This window comes from Leuciscus leuciscus (assembly GCF_965113295.1).
Source record: "Leuciscus leuciscus genome assembly, chromosome: 20".
Lineage (NCBI taxonomy): Eukaryota > Metazoa > Chordata > Actinopteri > Cypriniformes > Leuciscidae > Leuciscus > Leuciscus leuciscus.
This window is the reverse complement of record NC_138744.1, coordinates 34,444,062-34,467,944: the sequence shown is the minus strand read 5'-3', so window position 1 is coordinate 34,467,944 and position 23,883 is coordinate 34,444,062. Positions and strand designations below refer to the sequence as shown.

General features: G+C 37.6%; 1 protein-coding gene and 1 long non-coding RNA gene across 2 annotated transcripts in view; both read left to right on the top strand.

Moving 5' to 3' along the window:
- The window catches only part of LOC309484191 (uncharacterized protein), a 255,358-nt gene that overhangs the window by 63,444 nt on the left and 168,031 nt on the right, over positions 1-23,883 (top strand). The gene's annotated exons all lie outside the window — the stretch shown is intronic.
- LOC309483876 lies at positions 1,927-5,441 on the top strand. Its single transcript, XR_014200663.1, has 2 exons — positions 1,927-2,501; positions 3,507-5,441. It is a non-coding gene; the product is annotated as an uncharacterized lncRNA (long non-coding RNA).

The window sequence follows — 23,883 nt, the reverse complement described above, 5'->3', positions numbered from 1 at the left end:
GGAGACAATGGTAATGTCAAGGTTAGTATATTTTATTGAGAAAAGGGGTTATTTTCACAATACCAGAGTGGTTTTAGGAAGGGGTGTAGTGCTATGGATTCTGTAGTTAGTCTGGAGGCAGCAATAAGGAAGGCTCAAGTAAATAAAGAGGTAGAAGTTGGAGTGTTCTTCGATATAGAGAAGGCTCATGATATGTTGTGGAAAGAGGGTTTGTTAATGAAACTTGATAAAATGGGAACTACTGGAAAGATGTATGATTGGATCAAGGATTTCTTATTGAATAGGACAATAAAAGTTAGAATTTGGACAACATATTCACAAATATATTCTATAGAAAATGGAACTCCCCAAGTGCATGCAGTCCAATACTTTTTAACATTATGATTAAGGATATATATACACGAATTGACACAGGAATAGGGAGGTCACTGTGTGCAGACGATGGTGCACTATGGAAAAGAGGAAGAAATTAAATATATTCGTAAAATTCAAAAGCTAGTAGATAAATGCAAAAAAGGAATACATGTAATGAGGTGCTTGGCTGGGGTTGAGTGGGGAACGAGTAGACAGTCTTTAAGAAGAATATATAGCTCATTAATAAGACCGGCAATAGATTATGGTAGTCTGATGGTACTGCTCTGCATCAGAAACATGGCTCAAAAAGATCGAGGCAATTCAGACTCAAGCTCTAAGGATCAGCTGTGGAGCATTTAGAGCATCTCCAGACCATCTATTCAAGTAGTGATGGGAGAAATGCCACTAGAAGTTCGTAGGAGAAAGTTAAGAATGATATACTGGTTCAATGTTAAAGGACATGATGAAAAACATCCAGTTAAAAAGGTACTGGAAAACTGTTGGGAGTATGAGTATGGAAGTATAAATAGTTTTGGCTGGGTAGCAAATAAGGAGGCACAGGACATGGGTATAATCAAGACAGAAGTAGCTCATTGTTACCCAATGCCAGAAACAGACCTATTCATACATTAAGAGATACACAATAATGAACCAAATTTGCCATTAAAAGTAATCATTCAACAATACATTAATCAAGCATACAACAACATGACTCAAATATTCACAGATGGATAAAAAGATCCGAAATCAGGTAGAGCATCTGCAGCAGTGTTCATATTCCTCAGTCCAATATATCAAAAAGAGCAACAGATCATATATATTTGTTTTTACCACAGAATTGATAGCCATATCCTTAGCCTTACAATGGATAGAAGAAAAGCAGCCTGAAAGTAATGTGATATGTACAGACTCAAATATGTGATATGTACAGCTTTGCAAAGTTTAGAATGTGGAACATCCTCAGCAAGACAATATATTTTAAATGAAACATTACAGAAGTTATATAGTATAAAGCACTTAGGCATATAGGTGAGTTTTTTGTGGGTGCCAGCCCATGGCGGAGTAAAGGTGAATGAGGAACCTGATAAACTGGCAAAGGAGTCGTTGAAAGATCCTGAGATCATCATCCGAGTACAGACGAGTAAAGCGGAAATTAAGGGGCTGATTTGAAGTAAAAAAGAGGTGGCAGAGGATATGGGACAATGAAATAAGAGGAAGACATCTGTATAGTATACAAAGAAATGTGGGGGTGGAAAGAACAACTGTTAATAACAGGAAAAAGGATGTGATAATGACAAGATTACGTATTGGGGCATACAACACTAAATCAAAGTTTATATAAAATAGGTAAACATGAAACTGGTAATTGCGATAAATGTGGATTTCCAGAAACAGTAAATCATATATTACTAGAACAGCATACAATAGAGAAAGACTTAAATTAGTTCAGTCACTAAAGGATAGGGGTGCGAGCAATCATTCACTTAAGGAAATATTAGGAGAAGGAACAAATTATATAATACATGAGGAATTCTCAAATTCTCAGCCAAGTGTTTTCAACCAAGTAGTGTATGGAGCTATTCTTGTGCCAATAAAAATGAACGTAGCTTTTCAAGAAACTAATGAAAATATAAATTGAAACTAAATAAATTATCTCTAAAACTGAAAAAGAATAAAATCGCAGGCAAATTTTTTGACTTCGTTTTTAATACACTGCATGTTTTGCTAACTATTTCTCATATTTCAATCGCTGATCTGAACTTACAAATGCGCTTCCAGAGTTTTCATTTACGCTTCTGAAGTTTTCGTTTACGCTCCCTGAGTTTTCGTTCGCCGTTCTGACACATTTCTCTCGTGGGGGCGGGGCTAGTAGCAGTGTGTTCTCATTGGTTACTGAGCTTTTGATTGATAGCTTCGTGACCTGGAAGTGAAGACGTCAGTGGTGTGTTTATGTGTGGATGTGAGCGTCTGTAATCGCAGCTTTCTATTTCATTTTAGTGATATTAAGTTTATATCTGTAATTATTTGCTACTACACTATATTGTTGAGATGATCTCTTATAGAAGGAATAGTACAGACGAATGATATTTATCATTAGTCATCGTCGCTATATCAGGAGGATACTGGATAACGTTAGCCTACTCGTGGTAAGTCTGATTTTTTTTATTTTTTTTTTTTATACTATACTAATACTATTTATAATACAGTACTGGCTTTTTTCAGGTGGAGAGGCATTTTAGAGCTCAGTGAGAGCCCATAACATTATACAGCTGAGCTGTGTTGTCTTGATTTAACTGTTAGCCCAATCATTACATGACTTGTTTATCTACATTCGGTCACAGTCTTCGATTAGATCATATTCGCTTCGATTAGATCATATTTCCCCCCAGCCACCCCAAACAACATTGAGCTAGAGTACTGTACAGTAGCCTATCTGTACTGTATCAGTCAATGACTGATGCCATAGGACCAGAGTGCTGTCAATCACTGCCTGATTCAATTTTGGCAATGTAAAGCCTTTTTTACCATGCCAATAAAGCTATTTAAACCTGCATTTCTCAATTGCTGATTAATTTGCGATGCAAAGTTTTTGAAAGAGGAGAGACACGAGTTGACCACAGACCACGTCTCTGTTCGTAATATGTAAACACTCAATTATTTTTAAGTATCGCCCTGGTCGCAGTATTTATTCTGATTACTTTTGTGTGATAAAGATGACTGATAAAGCTATTATATGTATCTAGTATGAGTAACAAATTGCTTTTTCTGTGTCCATATTTGACTAATAATAATGAAAAAAAGCACTTCAAATGAACATTTCTTTGACAAATGTTAAATCTTTAATAGTCTTTAATAATAAATATATGTCCACATTAAAAACTTAATACATGCAAGTAATTATGACTGAAAACATCCAGCAACTAGGGAATACACATCCATATGTTTATAGGGCAATACAGCCATCTACTGGTTACACAACAGTATTACAGATGATAAATGCTGCTTGACTCCGAGGTAAATATTTAGTACTGTAAAATCCCTTAAATATATATATATAATAAATATTTTAAGTCTGCAAATTGTTACTGTATGGGGAGTTCAAAGCAGTTTGTATTGTTAGATTATAATACATTTCTTCTCTCATTTTCCAGGAGTGGAGCAACTTTTCCATAAACAAAATTGTGATGCTGACACAGAGGATGGAGTGACAGTACCAGAGATCCACTGTCCCCATCAGACAATAATCTTACTCTGTTCAGACACATCACCTTTGAATGATTGGGATCTTGATCTTCAGACACCTGATTTATTTTAATATAAACTAGCAAATATTTAAATTTCCTCTAGATTAAAACAAACACAGTTCACAAGTACACAAGAGGTTTCACTTTATTCTTATTAGTCTATGCTGATCTTGGATTAGCATACCAACAGCATATGAATGTTGAGGGGATAGTTCACCCAAAAATACAATTCTAACTTATTTTACTCACCCTCATGCTGTCCCAGATGCATTTTACTTTCTTTCTACAGATAAACACGAATTAAGATTATAAGGAAAGTAATCCATCTCTGCGAGTCCTAAAGACGCTTTAAAAACCACACACAGTGAGCGTGACGGTAATCCATGCGACCTCAGTGGATGAATCAATGCCTTCTGAAGTCAAACAATAGGCTAGATAAAATAATAATAATGTAAACTGTTTTTTTTTTGTGAACATATTTTTTTTATTTTTGTTTTACAATACAAGTACAATACAGGATTTTCACAAAAAACTACAAAAAAATATATATATAAAAAAATAAAAAATAACCACCCTCCCTACCCCAACAAGAGAACCATAAAGGTATATTCACACCCAATAGATAATAATTAATAATAATAATAATAAAAAAAATAAAACAATTATAAAATAAAGTAAACTAAAGCCCAAGATCACATTATTGGTATTACCCAAGAGTCATTCCATTCTGTTCCAGAAAATGAAGGAAGGAGTTCCAGATCTTGTAAAATATGTGCTTTTTTTGTTTGATTGAGTAAGTCAGTCTTTCCATTGCTATACAAGAAGACAATTCTTTGATCCAGAGTGATAAAGATGGACAACAAGTATTTTTCCAGTGTATGGCAATCAGGCGTTTCGCTTGCAATAAACACAGATTTATAAGCTTCTGTTCATGTAATTTCAAAGATAAGGCAGATGGAAGTAGACCAAGAATACAGATTTTGGGGCAAACAGGGATTTCTTTAGCAATAATTTTGGATAATACACAGATGACTTCTTTCCAAAAGGATTGTAAGTGCTCACATTGCCAGATGCAATGAAATAATGTTCCTTTATGAGTTGTGCATTTTCCACAGATATCTGGGATATTTGGATTGAATCTATTCAATTTTTCAGGTGTTATGTATGTTCTCATTAACCAATTATATTGGATCAATTTAAAACGAGTGTTTATTGATAATGTTTGTGCTTGGACACAAGTTTTTTCCCATTCATTTTCAGTGACATCCATTTGGAGATCCTCAATCCAAGCCAGTCTTTTATGATTTGTTGAGTCTTTAGAGGCATTAACAAATTGGCTGTATATCATAGAGATTATGTAAACTGTTTTAACAATTAAAAATCTTACGTACATGGGTTACAATCCACTTGTATTATGGACTCACAGAGAAGGATTATTTCCTTAAAACTCTTTGTCCAGGTTTATATGAAGAAGAAAGTCATATACATCTGGGATGGCATGAAGGAGTAAATGATGAGAGAATTCTCATGTTTTGGGTGGACTATCCTTGTTCTGCTTGTGTCCAGTCACTGCTTTGTTACTTGTACTGCAACAGGAACTGTTCAAAGAATCATTGCAACATTTAAAATGTATATGAATTTTTAAAATGTATTCTGTATTTGTAATTGTGCATTTTGTATAGTAATGTATATCATCAGAATACTGTGCATTACATGTATATTATGCAGTTAATGTTTTGTGGATTCTGGTCTTTCCTGTCACAACATAATTGCATCCAAGACCTTCACTCTGATACTTGTGTGTATGCTTTAGTGACAATAAAGAATGTAAATTTATTTGAATTCATATTTTCAATGACATTAATTTAACTGGTTGTATAAGTCACGATTGAAACGGTTGATGATTGTTAAAATATATTTAAATTAAATGAAAATGTTAATTAAATGAAATAACTAAATATAATTATCTATTTTAAAAAAAATGGCAACAAGAACATTCTTTGTGTGACATATGTAATGAAATTCCCTTTGAGGTCTGTATCTGACAGCAGGCCACGATTGTAATTTTCATATTGTTTAAATTCCTTTTATTTAAGTGATCATTAATTTTGATGGTGTAAACGTATATCATGCTAACAATGAGTAGTGTGATGGCCATGGCTGCCAACCTTAATTACCTGGTTGAAGTTTGACTTTCTTGACGGCTGAATATATCACACATGTTTGCTAATATTCTGTTTAAATTGTAACAGCTGAACCTAATCAGAGCCTAACATGCAAAATAATCATCAGGAATAAACAAATATTCTCCGAAAACATTGGACACTACAATATTTTAAGTATTATATACAGACAGTACTTTAATGTGCAATTACACCTGAATAGACTGAATAGATCTCTTGTGAGTAGTAGTAAGTAGTAGTAACTAAGTAGTAGCAGCAGGTAAATACAGATAAAATTAAAAAACAAACATAACTTATCACTAAAATGAAATAGAAAGCTGCGATTACAGACGCTCACATCCACACATAAACACAGCACTGACGTCTTCACTTCCAGGTCACGAAGCTATCAATCAAAAGCTCAGTAACCAATGAGAACACACTGCTACTAGCCCCGCCCCCACGAGAGAAATGTGTCAGAACGGCGAACGAAAACTCTGGGAGCGTAAACGAAAACTTCAGAAGCGTAAATGAAAACTCTGGAAGCGCATTTGTAAGTTCAGATCAGCGATTGAAATATGAGAAATAGTTAGCAAAACATGCAGTGTATTAAAAACGAAGTCAAAAAATTTGCCTGCGATTTATTCTTTTTCAGTTTTAGAGATAATTTATTTAGTTTCAATTTATATTTTCATTAGTTTCTTGAAAAGCTACGTTCATTTTTATTGGCACAAGAATAGCTCCATAGTAGTGCTCCCTACTCCAATCCAGTAAGTGGCGGACAATGCACCTTTTAGTTGGTTTGCCAACCGCCATTTAAGAAGAACTACATCCAGCTTGCTCACCATCACCATCGCTTTCACTCGCCTCATTGTGCCCGCTGACTCGCTCAGCAGGCCTATTCTCTGTCACTTGTTTTCGTGTCGTTGTAATTCAAACTGTCGTTATCTTTAGACGATCCGCTCTTCGTTGAATCGACAGGCAAATGCTGTTCGTTATCCACTTTATTGTGCGGGCAAGAGAAACGTTTGTGGCCTAAATTTCCACATTTGAAGCACTTAAAGGTCCAATATGTAACAATTTTTTAATAAAATTTCCGAAAATAACTTGCACATTGTGATATATTTCCTCCAGTTGTGTACTTACAATATCTCAAAAGTCTCCAAAGAATTTTTATTTCAGAGAAATTCCGATTTTAAATAACTGTCCGTCCCGGAAAAGAAATGTCGCCTCTCAGTGACGCAATTTCCGCACTATCCTTTTTTTCAATAATATATATCACTTGATCAAATGCGGAAGTGGTGGTTATAGCGTTATAGCCATAGACTGTATGGTTATCGTTGTTATGGATCACGATTACTCTTTGGCGAGTATTGAAGTGCCAACAAAAAGAAAGCGTCCATATTCGGATACATGCAGACTGTGTGACAAACGGCGGAATAAAACCAGGATAAATATCGGCCAGGCGTTTTCGAGATGGAGAGAGCTGCGCGACAATCTTGGACTTGACAGAGACTCTGCTCTCGCGAGTGTATTGATAGACAGGTAAGCAAATCAATTATTTTTTTATTGTAAAAGTAACGTAATAGTTACAGTAAAGATGATTTTAATAGATATGAATTACACCACATGCCTGTACAACCCAACAAATCATTTGACAAATAGCTGTAAGTTGTAACGGGATAATATAGCATAACATTTCACGTTCCTTGCAGTTCATTATTTATGATGACATAAAATAATACGATCAGACATACAGGTAATACAAAAATGAATAAATTACCTCATCCGTGTTCATGATTCATTAATTCCATTTAGATACATCGCTAGATGGTGAAAACGCATTAAAAAAGACATCTCCCATCGTCACCTCCTTCATAGCGTCATCAAGCTTCGCCTTTGTTATTGTTGGAAACTGCGCCCTCTTGTGGTCAAAAAATATTACATATTGGACCTTTAAGGTTGTCGGTACTCGCGTACAGCATATATTAACTTTCTCCATGACCCATGCGGAACGAGATCTCTAACGTACGCAAGTGAGAAACATCAAAATCTGCCGCCTGAAAGAAATACATTTTTACATCCCAATGAGATAATTCTTTACTGGACTTGCAATTTTTCCATATCGAATCAACTCTTTAGTAATGGCGTCATTTGAGATGAATTTGAAATTATTACTTTACAACAGGCACAAACATTTAATTGATCCAAATCCCGCTCTCTGCCAGCTGGTTCACTAACTGATCCGTTTTTAAAAACACTACAATTGCCTTGTTCATTTGTGATGCTGAGAGAATATTCTCAAAACCGATCAATTCTCCCACCACCACGAGTACATCCTCCACGCTAACGCCGGGGTCGGCCACACACCTGCACCCATTTCACATCGACACGAGATGGATGCATATCTGTGTGTGTTCAGCATCTCTCTCTCAATTAACAACGAAGGTGTGAGTTTAATTACTTCAAAATAAACATTGTTGCTGAGAAACATAATGTAGCGATTCAGTAGTGAAGCTTTTTTATTAATAAAAGTCACGGGGCAGCGTTGATAAGTTTCTGTGCTCCTGAATATTTCTGTGTGTGCACAGTGCGATCTCCGATCTCTGATTAAGTGACGTGTGTGTGTGTGTGTGTGTGTGTGTGTGTGTGTGTGTGTGTGTGTGTGTAATGAGTATACAGTAGGGCTGAACGATTAATCGCACTTTCCATGTAATCACACTTAAATCGAGATGGCTTATCGCGATTTTAAAATCGCAAAGGCTGCGATTATTCTTTATGCACAGCTTGTCACTGATGTACGGCTCTGTGAACACTTCTCCATCTGAAAGCACTGTGAGTTTGAGTCACTTATAACGTGCATTTGAAAAAGCAACACGCGTCAAACATCTTTCCAAACACGAGAATCATTTATGAACCTCTTGTCCAACAACAGACAACATTTAAAGGTATAGCGGAGGATGTTTTACTTCCTGGTGGGTAACCTATACTATTGGTCCTCCTAATTGTCAATCATTCTGGTGAATCAATCAAACTTTTCAAAAAGTGGAGAGGGCGGGTCTTATCTAAAATTTGGAAAGATCCTCCGCTATAACCTTTAATAACATGCATTTACTCCAAACTCACTTCATAACGACAGCTGAGCATCCTTCTTCTGTGAGATGATGTGCCTTCTTACACAGAAGGCAGTCGTGTATTTATAAGTCATGTTTAATCAAAGCGTTTCAATCTTCTGTTTATTCAGCTAGAGCGATAGGGATTTCCTGGAATGATGCCGTTATTGTACTTCTGCGGCGGGGCATATTTAGCGTGTTTGCGTGAGAGCGCCCTCTGGCGTTCAAATGGGGCAGTATTTACTACCGATCAGCCGCACTCCACTGACAAGCTGGGCATAAGATCATCACAGCCTTTGCCAAATCGCATGCGGTTTGTATTTATTTAAGGTGCATGTATGTATATATTTAAGAAATATTTGCATATACTGTATATATTTTATAAATAACACATTTTTCTTAAATTTATATATATACTGTATATATATATATATATATATATATATATATATATATATGCAGTGTGTGTATTTATACAAAATAATTATACACAGTACACATATTATGTAAACACAAACTTATTTTAGATGCACAACTTGCACAGATGCACTTATTTCGTTGCACAGTGATATATATATATATATATATATATATATATATATATATATATATATATCACATGCAATACAGACTACATCCGTGCCATTAAAATGAATATAGAAACTGAAGGCATTACTTCCATTGTAAAACAGGTCCTGATGAAAGAAACTTCTATCAATTCACAAATGCATCTCTACACCGAAATAAGTGAGAAAAACAGCATTACTAATTTACAGCGAGGGATGCAGTCAGTGTGGAGAGAAGCTGAAGAATAAATGAGTGAAGGAATATCTCTGATGCAGTATCATCTCAGCTGGAGGACTGGCTCGCCTAAGTCCCTGTTACTCATATCTTACAATAGACTTCTTTAACAGGGTTGAGGATTCGTGTGGCATATGTTTAAACTAATCATTACAGGATCCAGCTGGTGGAGCTTCCAGGGGCTCACAAAACAACTACAAACAGAAACAATGATAAATCATTTAGGTATGAATGTTAGAAGCTTTCTCAGACCCATATACATATATACATATGTGACCCTGGACCACAAAACCAACATGGGTCAATTTTATGAAATTGAGATGTATACATCATCTGAAAGCTGAATAAATAAGCTTTCCATTGATGTATGGTTTGTTAGGGTAGGACAATATTTAGCCGAGATACAACTATTGCAAATCTGGAATCTGAGGGTGCAAAAAATCGAAACATTGAGAAAATCTCCTTTAAAGTTGTTCATTTATGTTGCCGATTGTGCTGCATTCACTCACACAAATGAATGTTTTATATATTATATCTTCATGAAGCATGATCTTTACTTAATATCCAAATGATTTTTGGCATAAAAGAAAAATTGATAATTTTGACCCATACAATGTATTGTTGGCCATTGCCACAAATATACCAGTGCGATTTGTGACTGGTTTTGTGGTCCAGGGTCACATAGGCAGTATGAGTGATAATACACAGTGACTTATGACACAAGATGTACTCAAAGACAATAAGGTTAAACCACGATATGTGAAATTGACATCATTGGTACTCTATTGGCTCCTCTGCTTTACTCGTGATGGTGGTTCACACAGGATCAAAGAGTAAAAATCAAACTCTGCACTGGCACAAAATCAATACGTATGCTACAGAATATTGGCTTTAGACTGTAGACCTTGAAACTAGAAGTGCTTTGAAATAAAGCTGCGCTGTAGTAATACCACTGGAGGTAATCAAGGTTGAGTAAGACTGTGATCGACAGCGACTACAGCAAGATCACAAGCGGGTTTCTGACCGATCGTGTAAGATGAATGACACGAGGTCGCCATCATAAACATGGCAACGTTAAAGCTCAAATACATGATGATTAAAAACCTCGAGGTTGAGTGCATTGGTGTCCGCCCACTTTTTCACTGGACTTCCGGAAGTATATTTTCCATTCATTTTCCCATTGGGGATTTTAAAAAAAAAGTATTTGTTAAAGCATTACGAACCAAGTCAACCTACTACATGGACAATCACAACATTAAAAATGTTGATTTGAGGCAAAAAAGGTATTTTGAAAATTAAAAAAGGCACAAAACAGGAAAAGCACTACAATGCCATAAGGCATTATGATAGTAACATATACAACTATACAGTTAAACTTGTTGATTAAATCTATATAAAAAAATATATTTTTGAGTTAATTGCAAAACATGCATATAGCCTATAAATATGATTTCAGCATGAAATCAAAAATGACAATTCTTATGTTTTTGTGGAATATTGCAGTATTTATTATAAATGATTTATCGGTGCACATCATTATTGTGTTAAATTCATATTACTGGTAATCTTGAATCAGAATAACTTCCTCTTGCAGCATTTCTTCTCTTCTCTGATGACGAGGGCGGGGCAACCTGTCACTCACATGAGATCAACCAATAGCAAACCACCACCATCCAACCAGTCAATCAACTCCCCACGGACATAATCAAGCCCCGCCCACATTTGCTCTAGTTCCAGAAGCACTTCATTCGGATATACGACACAATAGAAAAGAAAAGACTATCACAATTTAAGACTAAGAGCATCAGGTGACGGTTAACACATCAAGAACAACATTTTCCTTCTTGCACCTTTTCATTGTGGACATCTTGTCCAAGCGTTCTCTTCACTTTCAGAGGATTTATACATCATGTTCGAGTCGCTAACCTTCATTTTTTACCCATCTGCCTTTTGAGTCCAATATCTAATAAACACTACAGATCATTTCTCTTTACAAAAACAGACAGTTGATGGGCCCCCCCACACACACTTTTTGACGGACTGAACAATGGTTGACAGCTTCATGTCACAAGTTGTAACGTTAATAACAGTTTCAAGAGATTAATTTGAGTTTTTCTCCCCAATATTCAATTCAAAATAGGGAGTCAACGCTGGGTTTGCAGTATATGACTTATCGATTTTGAGATTATGAACGCTGAATCGTTTAATTGCATCTAAACGCACAGCTTGTTGCAGCATGTCTCTGAAAATTAGAGCTCCTTTGCGATGAAAAGCCGCCTCTCCGCCCCGCTGAATTCATCTGACTGGAAAATGAAAAGTTTGGCCGGATCGATGTCTAATGACTGGAGTAAAAGAATACAGTGCTGCTAGACTGCGCACCCTGCATCCGAATCAATAAAGAAATCTGGATCACAGCAGGGAAGGTGGATGATGAATCAATGCTAAACAAATTTCGACGCGTTTGAAAAGCCTGAACTATTGAATTAGACCATTCACTCAGAAAAAAAACAAAAAAAAACACACACACTTTGTGTTGCATCGTTTTGTGTTTTTCCCGATGACGCTAGTATCTGAAATGCATTCAGTGTGCTCATCTAAAATTGATGGATGACTCTTCACAAGGTGTATATTGCTCACGCTTTTTGTTATTCATCGTAATTGCTTGGGTGAGAACATAACATGGCCATTATCACAGGGGCCGGTGTTCAGCATCTCTCAGCCTTTGAAGGCTGTTGAAAGGAGGCCTGTTGTTAGAGACGTTTGTGTTTATTGCTCACTTATGTACAGTTGACGACACACAGGTTGGAGAAAACCATCGTCCTGCTGCACAATGCTGGTCTCTGACTCTGTTTCTGTTGCACTCAACACTATCAGCTTGTGTTATTTTATGCTTTTACAGCAAACCAAAGAGTATTAGAAGTACCAATGGCGCTGATTTTACCATATCTCATACCATATTACAGCTTGAGTCTCATCTTTTGGAAGTCCATCAAAGTGGATTTGCTTTGGCAGCAGAAAACAGCATCTTCTCGACATGAACAACACGAACCAAACTCTTCCAGTCTCAGATAAACTAGTGTTTGAGGGCAGGGCAAAGAGACGCTGATCAGCCAATCAAGACCACAGGCTGGCGTTTTATTCAAATTAGTTACAAACCTACACAGGTTCAGCAGAAGTGAGACTGAAATTACTGACGACTCGTTTTAGTTCAGAATCGCTTCTTTCTTTATAGGAGATAAAAATGCTATTTATCTGCACTTTGAACTTTGAAACTTTGCAGACCTTTTACATTCACAAACTGCTCTATTACACTACATGAAAGGAAATATCCCAAAAAACATAATAGGGCCACTTTAACGTCCTCCTGTAGTCAACAATTTTATCCCTTTAAACTCATATTTTATCACCAAAATGACATATTTAAAAGTTTTTTTCCTTGGAAAAAAAAAATTCTTCATGCCTTAAAATAGCTTGAATGTAACTTGCCTCATTTAGTATACGCGATTCTATGAATATGCAAATGAGCCTCACCTCCACTCATTCACTCAGCTCAGAGATCCACTTGTTGACGATCACACATTGATCTGATTGGGTACAAGGTAGTTTCTGGTTCACTGCAGTTTTAAAAATCATTGCGGAGAAAATACTCAGCAATGGTGTCGACTTATGAATTTACACATGGTTTGTCTTAAAGCATAATAAAAACACCACATAGACATATAAACATCATTATAACCTTGATTTTCACCACAGGGGATCTTTAATAATGTCTTATTTCTAATATTTTTGTTTTCGCTTGCTGTCATTCTGATTGGCCAGTAAAACACACACACAAACACACAAACACACACACACACACACACACACACACACACACACACACACACACACACACACACACACACACACACACACACACACACACACACACACACACACACACACACACACACACACACACACACACACACACACACACACACACACACACACACACAAAACTAGCCAAATTAGCTGATGAGTGAAACAGTTCAATTTAATTACTGGCTTTAGGAATGTTGTTCCAGGACCGACAATAGCTTGTTTGCACATGACGTCACGTCACTGCGTTGCTTTGGCGCGAAATGCAAATGTTTGGCAGGAAGTGATTTTCTACATTGGAAGCACTACCTCAAACTCAAAATGTCTTTGTTTTGCGTCGTTTATGGTTGCTCAGATTGATCAAACCGAGAAACCACAAGCAGCTTTTATTGTGTACCAAAAGCTGTTGTTCATAAGGAGGGGAGGAGCCGAGTCGGTGCAGTGACCACTTTGTCAAAGGTAAGTTAATACAATTTATTTATGCTATGTTTATGTAAGTCATATTTATACATATTTTAAAGGGGTCACGACATGAGAAACAAAATTTGCCTTGATCTTTTGGTATATAAGAGGTCTTTGTACCATTAAAACTTCCTGCAAGTTTCATAGCTTAAAGGTATAGCGGAGGATTTTCTTTTCCGGGTGGATCATCAAGACTATTGGTCCTCCTAAGTGTCAATCATTCTGGTGATATGTTTACGTAAGGCCATCGTACGTGCTCGTCCTTTCTGCGCATGCGCACTTTCAGGTGTATATGTGTGGTGAGCTACGGTTTCAGCCATTCATTGAAGCTCGCCGTTCTCACCGGGTTTTTTCAAAATGTCTGAGGGTCGCAAGAGAAAAAGTGTCTACAAATTGTATGACAAGAAGAGAAAGGCCTCTGAAGAAAGAAACAAGACCAGAGTGTTTTTGGGAGAAAATTTCACACGCTGGCGTGCACTAAAAGCACAGGTTGGGCTTCCCACTGATGCCTCAGTCGCGAAGTTTCTACTCGACAGATAAAGTTTGGCATGCTATTTGGAGAAATCCATTTAAAATCACTGCTAGTAAAAGTTAATGTAAGCTATGATTAGCGATGCTAGCGTTTAATAGGCGTTCCCTCTCGGGAGCAGGTAGAGTGTTGCGCATGTGCATTTTTTCAAAAAGTTGAGAGGGCGGTTCTTTTCTAAAATTCGGGAAAATCCTCCGCTATACCTTTAAGAGGTCCTCCCCATTATAAACGAAGCATTTATTTAATTAAGCTCAGATGCAGTTTATTTTTTGCGGACGTCCCAGTCACGGCAGTGTTAATTTAAGCGTGTGTTCTCTACATTTCAAGGATGACTGTTATGAGAACAAATCGCAGTATGATGCTGGCTTTACCAGAAAACTTTTGCTTAAAGATCAGGCCGTGCCGACTATTCTGGGCCCAACAACGACGCCGCAAACTGTAAGTAATGTATTTCATCATAAAACTACTTTTAGCCAATGACATTAGCCAATCATAACAGTGGCCGTTAACACTGAACTCTTAAAGGGGAAACACCCCCAAAACAGTCTGTTTGAATCAGAGGATGAGAAACAGGGTGGGAAAGGGTCATAAATCACTAAAATAAAATAAAAATTGTCCAAAAAACTATAGTAATACTATAATTGCACCTAAGGGAACATAATAAAACAAAAACAAAACCATGTCATGACCCCTTTAAGCAATAGATAGTACAATCAACAACACTCACAAGCAAACATTCTCTCTCTCTCTCATTTTCTTCTCCAAAACTTTCAAACAAGGCTTTGTCAAGCAAACATTTATAGTTTATCTTGTCAAATATTTTTCATACAATTATATGAATTTCTCAAGTAAAAATTCATCCTAATTTGACTTGCTTGCATTCAATTTTGAGCAGCATTTCTGCATCCCGTTTGCAACCTCACTTCAAATTCAGAAATTGAACTGGAATTTATAAGGCATTTTTTTTATTTCTAATTGTGAAGAACCCTGACAATTACAGTTATAATGGCGCAAAAAAACAACAACAACACTCTAACACTATTAATAGTTTCTGACAAACAGAAAGTTATACTTCAGGTTTATGTGAAGCTGTTTCAGCAAATATGGATTTTACTGATTTTAAATGACCTTAAATTGTTATATAGTCTGGCAGTGCTTGCACTTCTTTTGCTCAATGACGCAGAAAGATATTCGAGGCTATCCAGTGATGACTCCTCTCATGATTAATTTAGGTGCAGGTATCTCTGCTGACCTTGATTTCTTCTTCAGTTTGTGCTGATCTCTGGTGAAGAGCAATCTAAAGGGAGCCCTCAAACTGTTTTTTTGTGTATGTGTGTGTTTCTCTCTTTTTTTCTGACACCTTATGTTTTTTGCTCTTATGGGATCTTAATCAATCTTAAAGTGTAAAATGCATGTACTGGATAAGCCACCTATCCATATAAAGAAAAAACATCTAGTCTGTCATTTTTACAGCAGAAAAATTAAGCGAAATCACAATCAAATCTCATATGATTGTTGTATATCTCATAGTTTAATTTAATGGCACTGTATTCTAATCGACACTAAAATGAATGGTTGGTGCACTCAAATCAGTTTGACTGAGAGATTGCTTTATGTAGGCACGTGTGTTCAAATGGTTGTCATAACTGGGAAGAAACTACCTTCATTCGTATGACAAATCCTCTCTCAAACACCTACAGCGCCATACTATCGATGTTGTCCTTATTTTGTGACAAAGTAGATGCTAACATCAATCTTGCTTTGGAATAGTAAAGATATACAGTACTGTTTGTTGCTATGTAAATCAGTAGATTTTTTTTTTTTTTTTGTCACTATTTTTAGAACGATTCCAAGTCACAAAAGATGTTTCTGAGAGGTAATGGCTAATCTTTTGCATATGTATGATAAGAGAAATGATACCAATCTGCTGCTAAAACAATGACATTAACAATCCGAAATGATTATTCATGAATTTTCATGTTTCTCTCTTTGTAACTTCGGGCTCCTCACATGCTGTTTTTGGGTATTTGCGCAAGTGTTCTCTTCATTACGCCTACAGCTGAAGTGTAACCTTGTTTGTTTTTTGTGAAGTGGCGATTGGAGAGCTTTGTTTACGGCCCATGTTTGCTCAAGCGTTCTATTTTTAAATGTCACACAATCAAATGCTGAAGAGGCTCCTCTTAATCCTCAAGGATTATGGTGTGTATGACTAGCACCCAAGGCCAAACCGCTCGTCTGATTCAGACAGGAGAAGCGCGCCGTACGGCACACACTCCTTGTGTAATCGTATAAGAGGCATGCAGGGAAGCCTGGAGGATGTGGAGGAGGAAGCAAACACACACTGATTCTGGCGTTCTTTCAAAAAATATGATGCTCTTGATGGGTTGGCGTTCTAGTCTAGGTCAAAGGCATTAAGCATAGTATCATTGCGGTAATTGGTTTGTTTTAACACACTTGAGACTGAGAGGGTAAGCTTTAGTTACCCAAAACTTGGTTCTATGGAATGGTCATTTTTAGGAAATGGTGCCATTTGTGAGCCCTTGGCTACAGTGCTAATGTTGAACTGAATCACACTGTTTGATAGACTTAAGTCTGTTTAGTTTAAAATGTCTATAACTTTGATATCAGACAAATTGCATAGACTTGTTTTAAACTGAATTCTAATATATGCACAGAGCTCTGCATAGAGCATGTGCTTTAAAAAAATGGGTTTATCCCTGCATTTTCTATTCAACTGTAGCCTGGAAATCCAGACCTACACTGTTAGACATTTTATCGTATTTTTGCGGTAACTTACTGGCAGCACTATTGCCAGTAAGTTACTGTAAGTTCCCCTTTACAGTATCTTACCTGTAAATGTGTTTTACAGTATGATGCCCTTACCGCAATTTAATTTTACAGGATGATGCCCTTACTGCAATTTAATTTTACAGTTAGATGCCCATACCGCAATTTCATTTTACAGTTAGATGCCCATACCGCAATTTCATTTTACAGTATTATGCCCATTTTACACTATTTTATTATTTATATTTTACATGAATGCTATTGAATTAATTTTTTTTTTTTTTAAAGTGACTTGAGTCCATGTACATCAGCATATTCTTTATTTACTGTCACAATCAATTACATCCATTTTATTTATTTATTGTGATGCAACATTAGGCAAGGCAGTTTTATTTATATAGCACGTCATACACTTTGGCAATTAAAAGTGCTTTACACAGTAAGGAATTAAAATAATCACAAAATAAAAACAAGGAAAATTAAAGTGCCCCTATTATGGATTTTTGAAAATGACCTTTCATGTAGTGTGTAACAGCTCTAAGGCCTCGTTTACAAGTGAAATGTAACCCAATTCCAATTTTTGGCTCATAATATGTGACACAGATCGATGTGTTCTATGAACGTGTAAACAGGAAAAAAACGCATGCATTCGGATATTTCGAGATCGGTTTCAGGCCTCATTTATATGTGGAAATAAATCAGATATAAATCAGATATGTGCCGATGTGACTGTCATGGGCGTCGTTTACACTGCAGGTCTTGATGCCCATTTCTGATTTGTTGCCTATCCGATTTTTTTGACCGTCCGTTTACACGTTCTTTCAATTGTGACCCATATCCGATTTATGTGTTTACACTTGCCATACTATCTGAAACATCGTGCATGCTTAAAGGGTTCAACTATCTTGCACAGATGGACGAACGCAAAATATGATTGATGCTAGCTGTGCGATATATGCAAAGTTCGCCAAACATCACCATGATTATGAGGCGGAGGAGGACGAAAAGGGCCATCATTTCAGCCTGTGCATTTGCTTCAGTTATTGTGTGCGAGAGAAATCAGGAATGGAGCATATTGTGGCGGGCTTTAACAAGAAGCAGTGGGTCCGAAATTTTTGGATTTTAGGACGAACAGAACGTCGAGTTTAATTACACGTCAAACTCACTCACCACAGACAGAGGTCATCAGCATGATTTCATCTCTCAATTTCCCCAATTAAGTAATTTATGTTTGTCTCTTACTCAATTCGCAGAGCCATTTGAGTTCAGTTTAGAATCAAAAGGAGGATGCAAAAAGAGAACTGAATTCATAACAAATCAAAGCAGGGATCATGACAATACGCAAAAAAAAGCATGAAGCATGAAAAAGCATCCCAGTTGGTCTTGACTGGCCTCCATACCAGTAAACCACTGATGGCTGATAAAAAATAAATTAAATTAAATAAAATAAAAATAAAAAACACGAGAAAATGTGTGAGAAATGGTCATGAGTTTATTTAATCTAAATTTGACGAGGCGAGACGAGGTAACAACTTGTGCAACAGCAGTTATTACCCGTCAAGTTACTTTAAATAGTATAGCTTTATTGCACATCCCTTGTTAGGGAACTCTATTAATTGCCTGAATGTACAATTACGTTAAAGGTACACTGAGTAACTTTATGGCCCTTCAAACTTAAATCTGAAATAGAAAGCTTTTGTAACATTACAAATGTTTTTACTGTCACTTTAAGTCAATTTAATGCATCCTTGCTGAATTAAAGAATTAATTTCATTCAACAACAAAAAAAAAAAAAATATTTACTGACTGAACAGTAGTGCTTTCTATTTCAGATAAATGCTGTTGTTTTGAACTTTCTATTCAAAGAATCCTGAAAAAAAAGTGTACAACTGAAAATAATCAGAAATGTTTCTTGATTCTCACACGTGCTCCTAAAAAGAAATGTAAGTGTAGAGCCCTGCAAGTTATGCATTACAATATGTTAATCACATAATGCATCTGATAGTTAGTTAAAACATACTTACAAAGCCAAAGATGCTCAGTGCTGAGGCTCTTAAAAGAGCCTTTGGGCTGTAGTTAGCTCCTGTTGACACAGGGAAAAGAGAAATAGAAGAAACATTATTTTTCATCAATGATTATTGGCTAATGACTAGCCTATATGTTATGAACATGATAATTCACATAATAGGATGACTGCTAGATTGATCAATTACACAATCAGATGACAGTTTTACCAATAATTTTTTGTTTTACAAATATTTTGCGATTAATATTTTTCAATTAGTCTGTCTTTACATTGCTTTAAATGCATTACTATTTTAACATGTCATATTTCGGTCCTGTGCAGAGTGAATCCAGTATTTATGTATGTCGCTGTCACATCTCTTACATCTTGTCTACACTTTGTTAATGAGAGTTTTCGCGAGCCTGCATAATTCGGCACTGAATAAAAACTCCTGCGTTCTCCAGAGCGCAAAAACAAATAAGCACAAATATGCACTGGAGCGTTTGGCAAATCTGTTTCGCCAATATATTATAACATTATCAATCGAGGCTGCTCTTGCTTGCGTTTGAGGGTGCAAAGCACCCCCATTGAACCGGGCTTGGGGCAGAGAGAGCGCGAGAGAGTGCCTTTGAGAAAACGCGCTAGGCCTAACTTACTTCAAAACGTCACACATTTAACTGACGAGTAAAATATGCCATAACTGGTCGTAAAAAAGACGGGAAACCATTGTTTGTGTAAATATTAGATTGGGTCCATCTACTGGAAAAGGCAGTCAGTTAATTTTATGGCATTTAATGGGATATGAAAGCGTCAGTTTCGAGGAAAACTAAGTAAAGTAAAATTAAGTAAAGTTCCTTTACTGTCCTGTTAGCTGTTATTAAAAGCCTATTCGATTTTATTATTTACTTTCTTCATAAATGTAGCTATATTTAATTGATATTGGTAATAGTTTACTTTGTAAAAGTAACTTATAAAATTAATTTGTTCAGTAAAAAGTACTTACCTCAGAAAAACCCCAGCTGGCGTCTAGCGATAGCGATCTACTCTCTCTCAGCCAGGGTTGCCAGGTGCCAGCAAGGTTTTCCAGCCCAAAACCTCGTCAAAAAACGTGAGATTGCACAAAAAACCGCCCAATTATTATTATTTTTTGGCTTGTATCTCGTTTAAACACATTGAAATCATTAACAAGCTTTAAAATTTCCCATTTTTCAACTTAGCCTATCCGATATTAGAAACAATATTCAATCAAATGAACGCAAAAGTATAGGCTACACTGACCTCAGTCAGACTATTCTAGGCTAGGCCTACTATTAAACTATAAGCTTATGTTACAGAAAATAATGCAATCAACTTACTTAGGCTATCAATGAGTCTGTTTATTGTCACTAAAAGACGCTTGGAACAAAAGCATTTAGCAAGTTACATAAAAACATGGACATAAAAAATAACCCACTTTAACATTTCAATTATTTCAAACAGCAACATGAAACATGCATATTCATTAAGGCTGGGTGAAAAAAATCGATTCACTAGGTATCGCAATTTTTATTACTACAGAATATTACCGATATTAATTCAAATTAAATTGCTTTATTTTTGCCCTTGCTTATAGATGAGGTTGACAGTTGATAGAAGTTAGCCACTTTCGTTTCAACAGAGGATGAAATGTGTCGTTACAGAGCTGCACGATGCATCTATAAAAGATCTCGATTCAAACACCCACGCGATCTTCTTCCATTTCGTCTGTCTATTAAACCTTTGACAAAATCATATCGCAACATTCAAATCTGTGTTGGCACTGCTGCTGACCCGGAGAGAGTTGTCATGAAACCGCAGTCAGCTAGCTAAGTTTGAAAACCCCGCGATCTGTGTGTTGTTTGAGTGCGTGCGTGACGTGACGTGAGCTGAAGGTAGTGGGATGGAGTGTATGTTGTAAGTTTAGGGGGCACGTCAGCCAGAGCTGTAGTGTGTGTGTGTGTGTGTCTGTGTGTGTGAGAGAGAGTGAGTGAGACTGCTGCCTGCTGAACATTGGGTCGCAGGAAGAAGGATCTGAAGTGCCGGTGTTTCGGCAACAAAACCCCGCCGAACTGATCCGAAACCAGCCCAATTTTTATCCACCCGCCCAAACCCATTTTTCGCCCGCAAAATAGATTGCAAAACCGCACAATTGGGCGGTAGCCAGCCCAATCTGGCAACCCTGCTCTCAGCAGGGACATCCGTTATGAGCGCGCACTCGACGCGTGACGTCACACAAACCTCAGTTTACATTCTGCCAGGTTGTTGCGCGGGCTTTGCACGCGAGCAACAATTCAAATTTTGTGAGGTGTAAGCAAAGTTATATATAAAGTATATTATTTAAAATAAAATAAAAATACATTTATATCACCACACTGTTTTACCTGTAGTTGTGAATTTTTGTATATATATATATAACTCTGGTCTCTCACTAAGAACTAATTTTAAATCCTTCCATCCATCCTTTTATTTTTATTTATTTTTTATTCAACTTTTAAACATTCAGTGTGTGCATAGCTTAAAAATTTGAATGTAGATTCATGATTTTCATCTGCAGAACAAGATGGGGGAAAAACTATAAAACATTATCATATGATATTTTAAAATGCCTAAAACATATGCATATACACACTTCAAGAAATCTGTATTCTTCATTTACGCACTACTGGTTTTGCGTAAACAGTAAAGTACTGCAAATTCCCATATACAGTAAGTTACTGTAAATTTCATAAAAATACCCACAATGCAGTGCATATTACAGTAGTTAACCGTAGATAATATAAATGCTATTTTACTGGGCTTTTTTGCGGTAAGTAACGTACTCGGTTACTAACGTAACCTCGGTTCTCTCTAGAAGAGGGAACGAGTACTGCGTAAGATATCTTACGCTAGGGGAAAATCCTTTTCCGCGAGATATTGAAGCCAAAAATTATCCTTAATTTTGTAATAATGCAAAACGCGTTGCAGCAGCAATGCAGACATAGGCGAGACAGCTCGCGCGCCTATTGGCTGCTCTGCGGCAACTGCAGCAGCCTATCGAGCGAGGCCTGGCGTGACGCCAGACCCAATCAGGGCACTTCGCGCCCGCTGCGTCACGTCCCGCCAAAATGGGCGTGGTCTAGGCCTATAAATATCGCTCGCAGGCAGCTATTATCTGGTTTTTCATCATCGAAGCAACCAGAGCGTGTGCATGCACGGCAAGATACGCAGTACTCGTTCCCTCTTCTAGAGAGAACCGAGGTTACGTTAGTAACCGAGTACGTTCTCTTACGAGAGGTCTCTCGTACTGCGTAAGATATCTTACGCTAGGGGACCCAATGTAAAACGCCGTGCATGCTGAGATCTGACACCAAAGACCCAAGGGCGAAAGCCCGGGGTACATATAGTGCACAATCACTCAGTGAACTCACAGAGAGTCCGGGAAGAAGGAGGGGTGCAGCCTCACTTTTCCACATAAAGTAGCGTCGAAGGGACGCGAATTTCATCATACAGACAGGGCGGGGTACGGCCTGAACTGATGGGAAAAAATGTGGGTCTTACACAGTTTGCCCAGCTTTAAACTGTCGAACATCGAGCTGTGCTCAGCAAACGCAGCATTCTGAGCTGAACGCATCAGGTCAGATAATACTGGTAGTTTAGACCGACAGCAGCCTGGCCTGCAGGGCGGGAACCTCTAGGTTATAAAACCTTATAAATGTAGACGGGGAGGCCCAGCCTGCCGCCATACAAATATCTTGCAAGGCAATCCCACTTGACCAGGCCCACGAAGAGGCCATGCCTCTCGTGGAATGCGCTCTGACACCCAAAGGGCACTGCATGCCCTTGGAGGCGTATGCCAGCGCTATAGCATCAACTATCCATCTGGATAGGCTCTGTTTCGACGCGGCTAGTCCCTTAGAACGTCCGCTAAACGAAACAAAGAGCTGTTCCGTCTGTCTGAAAACAGACGAGCGAGACACATAAGCTCGTAATGCCCTGACTGGGCAAAGGAGGCTCGCGTCTCTTTCCTCATCAGGGACCGGTAGGGCTGACAGAGAGATAATCTGCGCCCTAAACGGTGTGTTGAGGGATTTTGGAACATAACCGTGCTTAGGTTTGAGTATAACTTTCGAGTCATTGGGCCCAAACTCCATGCACGCCGCGCTCACAGAGAGCGCGTGCAGATCCCCTATGCGCTTCACTGAAGCGAGAGCCAGCAAAAACACTGTTTTGAAAGACAGGTGTTTTAAATCGATTGACTGCAAAGGCTCAAATGGCGCACCTTTCATGGCTTCCAGAACCGTAGAAAGATCCCATACGGGGACTGAGGGAGGTCTGGGAGGATTCAGTCTCTTAGCTCCTCTAAGGAAGCGGATGACTAAATCGTTCCTTCCTATTGACTGACCAAGCGTTGTTTCTGAGAACGCTGCTATAGCCGCCACATAAACTTTGAGCGTGGAGGGGGCCCTGCCCCCATCCAACAGCTCTTGTAGGAAGGAAAGCACCTCCGTCACATCACAGTTTGTGGGTGACACACCACGGGCTGTGCACCAGCCCGAAAACACTGACC